General features: G+C 49.4%; 1 long non-coding RNA gene across 1 annotated transcript in view; it reads right to left on the bottom strand.

Annotated features, from left to right (window-relative positions):
- Window positions 1–4,655, bottom strand: part of LOC122544438 — a 5,046-nt gene extending 391 nt beyond the window's left edge. Inside the window, exons 1-2 of the long non-coding RNA XR_006310344.1 lie at window positions 4,425–4,655; window positions 3,191–3,228 (exon numbers count right to left, since the gene is read on the bottom strand). This is a non-coding gene — a long non-coding RNA (uncharacterized LOC122544438). The remainder of the gene's footprint in view (window positions 1–3,190; window positions 3,229–4,424) is intronic.
- Window positions 4,656–10,710: the final 6,055 nt, after the last annotated feature.

The following is a 10,710-nucleotide window of genomic DNA, read 5'->3' as shown; positions in this document are numbered from 1 at the left end:
ACACACACACACACCAGGGAGCTCCAACTGCACTGTCATGGCAGGGCTCCTCAAGCTGTCACTAAACAGGGTGTCATGCTCATTGAGTATGGGGAGCAGCCATATGGGTGCACAACAAGATCTCACTGACTGGGACTGTGACAAAGTCCAGGTAATCTATTTTCAGACAGAGGGCTGCGGATAAATACCGGCCGAGGGCACCAGGAGGGCAGACTGCTTGCTTGTGCTCTTGCAGAGAGTCACGCAGCACGAATACAGACCCCTCAGTCCAACCCGTCCATGCCGACCAGATATCCCAACCCAATCTAATCCCACCTGCCAGCACCCGGCCCATATCCCTCCAAACCCTTCCTATTCATATACCCATCCAAATGCCTTTTAAATGTTGTAATTGTACCAGCCTCCACCACATCCTCTGGCAGCTCATTCCATACACATACCACCCTCTGTGTGAAAAAGTTGCCCCTTAGGTCTCTTTTATATCTTTCCCCTCTCACCCTAAACCTATGCCCTCTAGTTCTGGACTCCCCCACTCCAGTGAAAAGACTTTGTCTGTTTACTCTATCCATGCCCCTCATGATTTTATAAACCTCAGGATGGTCATAGAATCATAGAATCCCTACAGTGCGGAAACAGGCCCTTCACCCCAATAAGTCCAGAGGATGTGGTGGAGGCTGGTACAATTGCAACATTTAAGAGGCATTTGGATGGGTATATGAATAGGAAGGGTTTGGAGGGATATGGGCCGGGTGCTGGCAGGTGGGACTAGATTGGGTTGGGATATCTGGTCGGCATGGACAGGTTGGACCGAAGGGTCTGTTTCCGTGCTGTACATCTCTATGACTCTAAGTCCAAACGAACCCTCCAAAGAGTAACCCACCCATACCCCTACTACTCTACATTTACCCCTGACTAATACACCTAACCTACACATCCCTGGACACCATGGGCAATTTATTATGGTCAACCCACCCTGACCTGCACATCTTTTAGACTGTGGGAGGAAACCCACGCAGACACGGGGGGAATGTGCAAACTCCACACAGACAGTCGCCCGAGGCTGGAATCGAACCTGGGTCTCTGGCGCTATGAGGCAGCAGTGCTAACCACTGAGCCACCGTGCCACCCCAGGGCTGGGGTCACCCCCTCGGCCTCTGACACCCCAGGGAAAACATCCCCAGCTTATCTAGCCTCTTCCTATGGCTCAAACCCTCCAATCCCAGCAACATGACACCACCCCAACATCTTCACTGCCCGAAGGGAAGCTACCCCTCTGAATGGCAGTGAGGAGCATTGTGTCAGTAATTCAGTCCAACATGCCCACTGCCTACATTTGCACTTCTTCCAAATAGCTCCTGAGGGGGGTGTTTTACCCTCACCCGGCCTTTGCTTCAATATCTCACTTCAAGCCTTTAGTGTATGAACATTCAAGGGATGGAGGGATAGGGCCCAAGGGCAGGCAGAAGGGGTTAGTTTAATTTGGTGTCATGTTCGGCCCAATGTTACGGACGTAAGGCCCCATTCCTGTGCTGAAAAGTTCTAACTTTGCTCCTTTATCCTCAAAGTTGTTGCAGTCGACTCCCTCCAGACTGGACAGGGAGTGTATGGCTGAGTGCTTCCCAAGTGGGGACCAAAATCCCATTCTCATTCAATTACAAACGGTGTTCATGGACTAACGGGATCCTGACAATGTGATTCAGGGGCAGACGTTGGTCAATGTGAGGCCGTCAGCCCGACACAGCAACACAAGCAGGTTCTTGAGCCTGCGATACAACCGAGAGGTTGTTTTGGGTTAAAATCCAGGGCCCCTCCCCCACCCCTCCCCTCCGCAGGGTCTGCAGCGGTTCAAGAGAACCAGCTCACAATCACCTTCAGAAGGGGCAACTTGGGATGGGCACTGAAGGCTGGCCCGGCCATGAGAGAGGTCGCAGAGAGGATTCACAAGAATGGATTCAGGGATAAGAGCTTCAGCGGTGAGGATAGATCGGAGAAGCCCAGGACGGCGTTCCTCGAAGGACGCTGAGAGCAGAATTGATCGTGGGGTGTTCAATATCAAGAGGGGGTCTCCGGACAGATTAGAGAAGGAGACACCTGAGGGGGTTTGGAGAGGGACGCCAATCTGAGGGGATTCATAAAAGCAGCAACAGTGATGGGGGGGGGGGGAATGTCTTGACAGAGCAACTAGTTAGGGTCTGGAATACACTGCCCGAGAGGATGGTGGAAGGGCTTTGAGTTATTAACCAAAGAGGGAGAATCAGCAGGGACATGGGGAGTTGGGCAAGGAAAGGGGAACAGGTGATTAGCTATGGCTGAACAGTTCCCCTTTCCTTGCTGATTGAATCTTGGATTCCCTACAGTGTGGAAACAGGCCCTTCGGCCCAACAAGTCCACACCGACCCTCCGAAGAGTATCCTACCCAAACTCACTCCCCATTATTCTACATTTATCCCTGACTAATGCACCTAACATACACATACCCAAACTCACTCCCCATTATGCACCCAACTAATGCATCTCGACTGATGCACCTAATGTACATATCTCAGAACACTATGTGGTAATTTAGCACGGCCAATCCACCCTAACCTGCACATCCCTGAACACTATGGGTAATTTAGCATGGCCAATCCACCCTAACCTACACATCCCTGAACACTATGGGGTAATTTAGCATGGCCAATTTACCCTAACATACACATCTTTGGATTGTGGGAGGAAACCAGAGCACCCGGAGGAAACCCACATACAGACATAGAACATAGAACATAGAACAATACAGCACAGAACAGGCCCTTCGGCCCACGATGTTGTGCTGAACATTTGTCCTAGCTTAAGCACCCATCCATGTACCTATCTAATTGCCGCTTAAAGGTCACCAAAGATTCTGACTCTACCACTCCCACAGGCAGTGCATTCCATGCCCCCACCACTCTCTGGGTAAAGAACCCACCCCTGACATCTCCCCTATACCTTCCCTATACCTCCTCTATACATTCTCCCCAGACACGGGGAGAATGTGCAAACTCCACACAGACAGTCGCCCGAGGCTGGAATCGAACCTGGGTCCCTGGCGCAGTGAGGCAGCAGTGCTAACCGCTGAGCCACCGTGCCGCCCCATTGATTGGAGCAGACTGTGAGCCACCACTTGCAGAGAGGAATGAAGCAACATCTAGGCCTGGCAAGCACTCACCTCGTCTGAGATCTGAGACCCGAGTGTGACCCAGCTCCCTGGAAAGAAAACGAACAACAGGTTAAATAACTCCGAGTTCCTGAGAGTGTGATCTAACTCGCTTGCTGACAGAAACCTCCCCTCCCTCCGACTCTGCATCTCTTCCCAGGTATCTCCCAGTACCTTGTTCTGTCTTTGCCCCAGTCTCCATCCCCCCCCCACCCCGACTTCCTGACACAATTCCCACCCTCCTGGACAAAAGGTTGGGTGTAGCCTCTGAACTGGTGACCAAACGCATGACCTTTGACCTGTCGTTAATTAGAACACCACCTCTGGCTCTTTAACTTAATCGGAAGACCGACAAAGAACAGGAACGAAGACTGCGGGACGAGGAGAGCTAGGATGACGCCACAGGATACGAGTTCCCTGATTGGAGCTGTTAATCCACTCCAATCAAGGAGCCTTAGCTGACTGTTACAAACGGGACAGTCTAGATTAGAGTGGTGGTGCTCAGCAGGTCAGGCAGCATCCGAGGAGCAGAAAAATCGACATTTCGGGCAAGAGCCCTTCATCAAACTCCCTGGGAGTTGACTCTAACGAGGCTGTACTAGAGTCAAGGACTTTCCATGTTTAATTAAAGAGTGACTTGGTGACTGGATACTGGTTTCTGCGGAAGTACTACTGACTGAGTAAAATAATGGCCCCACATCAGCAGTCACAGAGCCATACAGCATGGAAACAGATCTTTTGACCCAACTTCGATCAAACACAGGGCTTCCCTTATTTCCTCATTGAAGTGAAGAAGGATGAGAGGCAACTTGATAGAGGTGTACAAGGTAATGAGAGGCAGAGATATACGGGATCATCAGAGACTTTTTTTTATCAGGTGGAACGGCTCTCACAAGCGTTCATAAATTTAAGGTGATTGGAGGAAGGTTTAGGGGAGATGTCAGAGGGAGGTTCTTTACACAGAGAGTGGTGGGTGTGTGGACTGCACTGCCAGTAGTGGAAGTAGAGTGAGGGACATTTAAGCAACTGGTGCATGGAAGAAAGTAAAAAAGTAGGTTAGTTTGATCTTAGAGTAAGATAAAAGGATAGCACAACATCAAGGGCCGAAGGGTCTGTACTTTGCTGTACTGTTCTATGATTGTCACTGCCAATCAGAGGCTCGTTGCTAAGTCACAGATGCCAACAGTAAGTCTCACACTAGGTCACTGCCCACACTCAATCCCATTCCCTCCTGGTTATTACTCACCTATTCCCACACAAGAGACTCGCAGACCTGATCGTCCCATATTCCTGCAAGAAAAGCACAAAGCCTGTGAGTCCTGTTACAAGAGGGATGCCCCTTTAAGAAGCTCAGGATGCAGGCGGGCCACATATGTCCATGTTCCTCTCTGTTATAACACCTGCCATGTCCACAGGCTAGATCCCTCAAGCACTGCGGACAGTTTTAACCGGTACTTCCAAACCATGTTTTTAAAACCGAATTGATAGAGCCAAAAATGGCTGCAGCTGTGAATGAAATGTATGTGTGTGTGTGTGTGCGCGCGCGCACGCATGTGTGCAGGGAGAGAGTGTGAGAGAGAGAGAGAGCCGAGAGAGAGGGAGCCGAGAGAGAGAGAGAGACCCCCATGGAATGTCCTACATAAAGGCGGCATGGTGGCTCAGTGGTTAGTCTCAGGCGACTGACTGTGTGGAGTTTGCACATTCTCCCCGTGTCTGCGTGGGTTTCCTCCGGGTGCTCCGGTTTCCTCCCACAGTCCAAAGATGTGCAGGTTAGGGTGAATCGGCCATGTTAAATTACCCATAGTGTTCAGGAATGTGTGGGTTAGGTGCATTAGTCAGGGGTAAATACAGGATGATAGAATAGGGGAATATGTCTGGGTGAGTTACTTTCTGGAGGGTCGATGTGGTCTTGTTGGGCCAAAGGGCCTGTTTCCACACTGTAGGGAGTCTATAAAGATACAAAGTGAATTGCCAATGACAATTCTTTTCGAGGTACAGATTGGACTATGATCTCTTGTGACTACACAGGTATCAAGAGCCTGACCAAGCCCTTGTTTAACAGCAAACCAGCTCCCTAAAGGCTATGTCTCAAACTGCAGACACAAATTTTGTTTTTCCGTTTGAAACAAGGACTCAATTTTGGCCATTGTACCTGGACTGGTTCTATTCCCCAGTGCAAATATCCTGGCTTTACCCGACATGAATAGACAAGTGCGGGGTTAACAAAAGCTCTACTGGCGTGTGCTAGTGGGACTGACCATTCCCATGTGTATGAGGTGTTAGTGGGCTGTGAAAGTCGTGGTTAAAGGTCTAGTACCCTGGTCACCCTTGCGTTGCAAGTAAAGGGACTCTCTCGCCCCGTGGCTAGAAGTCAGCAAACTGGCAAGGCAGACAAAACGAAATGGAGGTAGGAAGCGGAAGAGGCCATTCAGCCCTTCAAGCCTGTTCTGCTACCCAACGAGGTCATGACTGGTCTATGACCTAACTCCATACAGTCAGCCTACTTCCCTTAATACCTCTGCAGCAAGATTTTGCCTCTCTCAGATTTACAATCACCTGATCCGGTATCCCCTGCCATACTTGGCAGAGCATTCCAAGCCACTATCACCCTTTCTCTGCGTAGAAGTGCTTCTGAATATTTCTCCTGAAGAGTCTGATCCTAATCTCTAGTCTATGCCCCCCAGTTCTAGAACCAACAATCAGTGGAAATAGTTTATTTTTATCTACCCTGTCTTTCCCTGTTAATATCTTGAAGACTTTAATCAGATCGCCCCTTAACTTCGGAGATGCTAGAGAAAACAGGTATAGTTTTCACAATCTCTCCTCATAACCATACCCCTGAAGTTCAGGTTCTACACACTCCAAGGTCACTATATCCTTCCTAAAGCGCGGTGACCAGACCCACTCACAGTGCCCCAAATGGGGTCAAAGAACCAAGAAAATTGTTCAACTTAGGTTTTGTATAACTGCAGCATAACGTCTATATCCTTGTATTAGTCCTCTCGAGACAAAGGCATTGGCTTTCTTGATGATGTTCATGGCATGGTTAGATTCGGTTAGATCCCCTATGGGAAACAGGCCCTTCGGCCCAACAAGTCCGCGCTGACCCTCTGCAGAGTGACCCACCCAGACCCATTCCCCAGCCCAGCTGATTAATGCACCTATCATCACGGGCAATTGAGCACAGTCAATTCACAGTCAATTCACAGTCATTCACAGTCAATTCACAGTCAATTCACAGTCAATTCACAGTCAATTCACAGTCAATTCACCTGACCTGCACGTCTTTGGATTTTTAAGGACATTTTAAAAGAACCACGCACCTGAACTTTGGGTAGCCACTGTATTTAACTAACGTAGTGTACAAAATCCCATGCAAGGACTGCACTAAACACTATATAGGACAAACAGGAAGACAGCTAACGATCCGCATCCATGAACACCAACTAGCCACGAAACGACACGACCAGCTATCCTTAGTAGCCACACACGCAGACAACAAGCAACATGAATTCGACTGGGACAACACTACTATCATAGGGCAAGCCAGACAGAGAACAGCCAGGGAATTCCTAGAGGCATGGCATTCATCCACAAACTCCATCAACAAACACATCGACCTGGACCCAATATACCAACCACTACAGCGGACAGCTGAAACTGACAACCGGAAGCGGCAGGGACAGACCACTATAAACACCGGAGGAAACATCAAAGAAGCGCTTCGCAGGAGGCTCCCAAGCACTGATGATGTCGCCTAGCCAGGGGACGAAACGTTTGCAACAAAAACTTCCAGCTCGGCGAACAGAACCACAACAACGAGCACCCGAGCTACAAATCTTCGCATAAACTTTGAACTGTATTTAAATTCGTACCATCTAGAAAGTACCCTGATCTATCGTTTTCCTGTTCAAGATGGATACCTCACACTCTCTCACACCAAACTCCATCTGCTACAGCTTTGCCCACTCGCTTCATCTATCAATAGCTCTTGGTAATTTTACGCTCTCCTCTACACAGCTATCAAGGCCCTCTAACTTTGCTCTAACTCTGGATGCACGACATTCTATGCCGTGAGGAGACAGCGAGGCCTGCAGATGCTGGAGGTCAGAGTTGAGAGTGTGTTGCTGGAAAAGCACAGCCGGTCAGGCAGCATCCGAGGGGCAGGAAAATCGACGTTTCGGGCCGAAGCCCTTCATCAGGAAAGCCTGACCCTGCTGTGATTTTCCAGCAACACACTCTATGCCATTACCCAAGTTATCAATAAAGAATGGGAATAATTGAGGCTCTAACAGAGATCCAAGTAGGACATTACTTGTCACATCCTCCTTCTGTCCATTATCCCTCCTTCTGTCACCTGCCACTCAACTAATGTCCCAGCTAAGTCAGTAATTTGCCAGTTCCATGGGCTTATTCCTGAGTTAATAGTCTTTTATCTGGAATTTTATCAAATGCCTTCTGGGGGGCCCATACAGACAACCTCTGTGATTAACTGAATATTTTTCAAGGTGTTCAGTTACTCCACCCTTGATTACAGACTCCAGTAATTTCCCTGCCACAGATGCTATGTCAACTGGCTTGGGTTTCCCTGGTTTTCCTTCTTCTTAAAAATCGAAGTGTGAATTTTCCAATCCAGATGGAAATACCGAGGGAACTTTGAGAGATTATAATTGTGGTGTCCACAATGTCACTCCTTATTTCCTTCAATATCTTCAGACAGAAACCATCAGGTCCTGTGGCTTTGTCACTATTAATCCAATTAATTACCTTGGGGTGGCACGGTGGCTCAGTGGTTAGCACTGCTGCCTCACAGCGCCAGGGACCCGGGTTCAATTCCAGCCTCGGGCGACTGACCATGTGGAGTTTGCACATTCTCCCCGTGTCTGCGTGGGTTTCCTCCGGTTTCCTCCCACAATCCAAAGATGTGCAGGTTAGGGTGAATTGGCCATGCTAAATTGCCCGTAGTGTTCGGTGCAGTGTGGAAACAGGCCCTTTGGCCCAACAAGTCCACACCAACCCTCCGAAGAGTAATCCACCCAGACCCATTTTCCTCTGACGGGCAATTTAGCATGGCCAATTCACCCTGACCTGCACATCTTTTGGACTGTGGGAGGAAACCGGAGCACCCGGAGGAAACCCACGCAGACACGGGGAGAATGTGCAAACTCCACACAGACAGTCGCACGAGGCTGGAATCGAACCCTGGTCACTAATGCTGTGGGGCAGCAGTGCTAACCACTGAGCCACCGTGCCACCCACCCATTCTAGACCGACCTGCCAGCACTCGGCCCATACCCAACAGGACATCGAAATCTCAATCTTGAAATTGAGTGTTTAGCGACCATTATCAACACAATGAGTACCACCCACAGCAAGCACACAATTATCAGCTATCAGCTGTTGAGTTACATACCTGTTCGTGCTTTATTAAACTTGTACCTTTTTTGAACTTTCCTCTTATTTCTAATCTGTGTGCGTGTTACTATCTCTCCTCACATTCAATAATTAATAAACTCCTTGTTTGTTAACCGAAGAAGGCCTGGATGGATCTGGGAAGGAGAAACGTCAGTGATGAGGAGAGACTGAAGACGTTAGGCCCGTTCCCCTCGGAGAGAAGGAGGCTGTAGAGGAGACTTCATTGAGGTTTTCAGAATCAGGAGAGGGCTGGACGGAGTAGATTGGGGGAAGCTGTTCCTGCTCTTGGAAGGGACAAGAGCTGCGTAGATCGAAAGTAAGGCACAAAGGACGATGTGAGGGATAACGTTTCCACACAGCGAGTAGTTTTAGATTAGATTCCCTACAGGGTGGAAACAGGCCCTTCGGCCCAACACGTTCACACCGACCCTCCGAAGAGTAATCCATCCAGACCCATTTCCCTCTGACGAACGCACCTCACTCTATGGGGTAATTTAGCATGGCCAATCCACCCTAACCCACACATCCCCGAACTAATTTAGCATGGCCAATCCACCCTAACCCACACATCCCCGAACACTATGGGGTAATTTAGCATGACCAATCCACCCTAACCTACACATCCCCGAAAACTATGGGGTAATTTAGCATGGCCAATCCACCCTAACCTACACATCCCCGAACACTATGGGGCAATTTAGCACAGCCAATCCACCCTAACCCACACATCCCCGAACACTATGGGGTAATTTAGCAAGGCCAATCCGCCCTAACCTACACATCCCTGAACACTATGGGCAATTTAGCATGGCCAATCCACCCTAACCTACACATCTTTGGACTGTGGGAGGAAACCGGAGCACCCGGAGGAAACCCACGCAGACACGGGGAGAATGTGCAAACTCCACACAGACAGTTGCCTGAGGCTGGGATCGAACCTGGGACCATGGTGCTGTGAAGCAGCAGTGCTAACCACTGAGCCACCGTGCCGCCCAGTTAGGGGGTGAAATACACATCCTGGAAATGTGGTGGGGGCAGGTTCATTGGAGGCATTGGATAGTTATGTGGACAGAAATTGGCCTGATATGGTGATGCTTGTTTGTAGAGGCCCGATGGACCGAATGACCTCCTTTAATCCTGCTGGAAACATCAACTCTCTCGCTCCTCAGAGGCTGCCTGACCTACCGCACTTTATCCACCTTTACTGACCCCCTTAGTGCCAGAACACAATGTAGTTCCTGTCAAATTGTCTCCCCGTTAAAATGCAACCTTGTTTGTGGGTCTGGAAGGGAGCGATCCACCCGGAATGGGATCAGCTTCTCAATCAAACTTGTTGCAACTAGTCGAGAGGGATGTGTGGTTAGGAAAGGGGGAGCCCGTTCAAACTGGATGCTTCATTGGTTTTGAGGGGAGCAGCTCATTCCATTTCTCGTGCTACAGATAACGGGCAGCTTGGGGGTGTGAGCTCCAGGTTTCTGAAAGCAATATCGCAACTCGGAGATCCGCTGGCCGAAGAAAGGAATTCGAGGGGTCTCTCGCGAGGCAGTGATGAGTTGCCCAGTGAGGGGAATGTCTCACACCATATCCGTGGCACAGTTCACCTCTAACTTCCAGCTCACTGTCAGAGACATCCGACAGTGTGGAAACAGGCCCTTCGACCCAACACAGCCACACCGACCCTCCGAAGAGTAACCCACCCAGACTAATTTCCATACACTGAATTTACCCCTGACTTATGCACCTAACCCACACATCCCTGAACACTATGGGGTAATTTAGCACGGCCAATCCACCCTAACCTACACATCCCTGAACACTATGGGGTAATTTAGCACGGCCAATCCACCCTAACCTACACATCCCTGAACACTATGGGGTAATTTAGCACGGCCAATCAACCCTAACCTACACATCCCTGAACACGATGGGGTAATTTAGCATGGCCAATCAACCCTAACCTACACATCCCTGAACACGATGGGGTAATTTAGCATGGCCAATCAACCCTAACCTACACATCCCTGAACACGATGGGGTAATTTAGCATGGCCAATCAACCCTAACCTACACATCCCTGAACACGATGGGGTAATTTAGCATGGCCAATCCACCCTAAC

This window comes from Chiloscyllium plagiosum, chromosome 48 (assembly GCF_004010195.1).
Source record: "Chiloscyllium plagiosum isolate BGI_BamShark_2017 chromosome 48, ASM401019v2, whole genome shotgun sequence".
NCBI lineage: Eukaryota > Metazoa > Chordata > Chondrichthyes > Orectolobiformes > Hemiscylliidae > Chiloscyllium > Chiloscyllium plagiosum.
The sequence above is the reverse complement of the archived record's forward strand: the minus strand, read 5'-3'. Positions and strand labels throughout refer to the sequence as shown.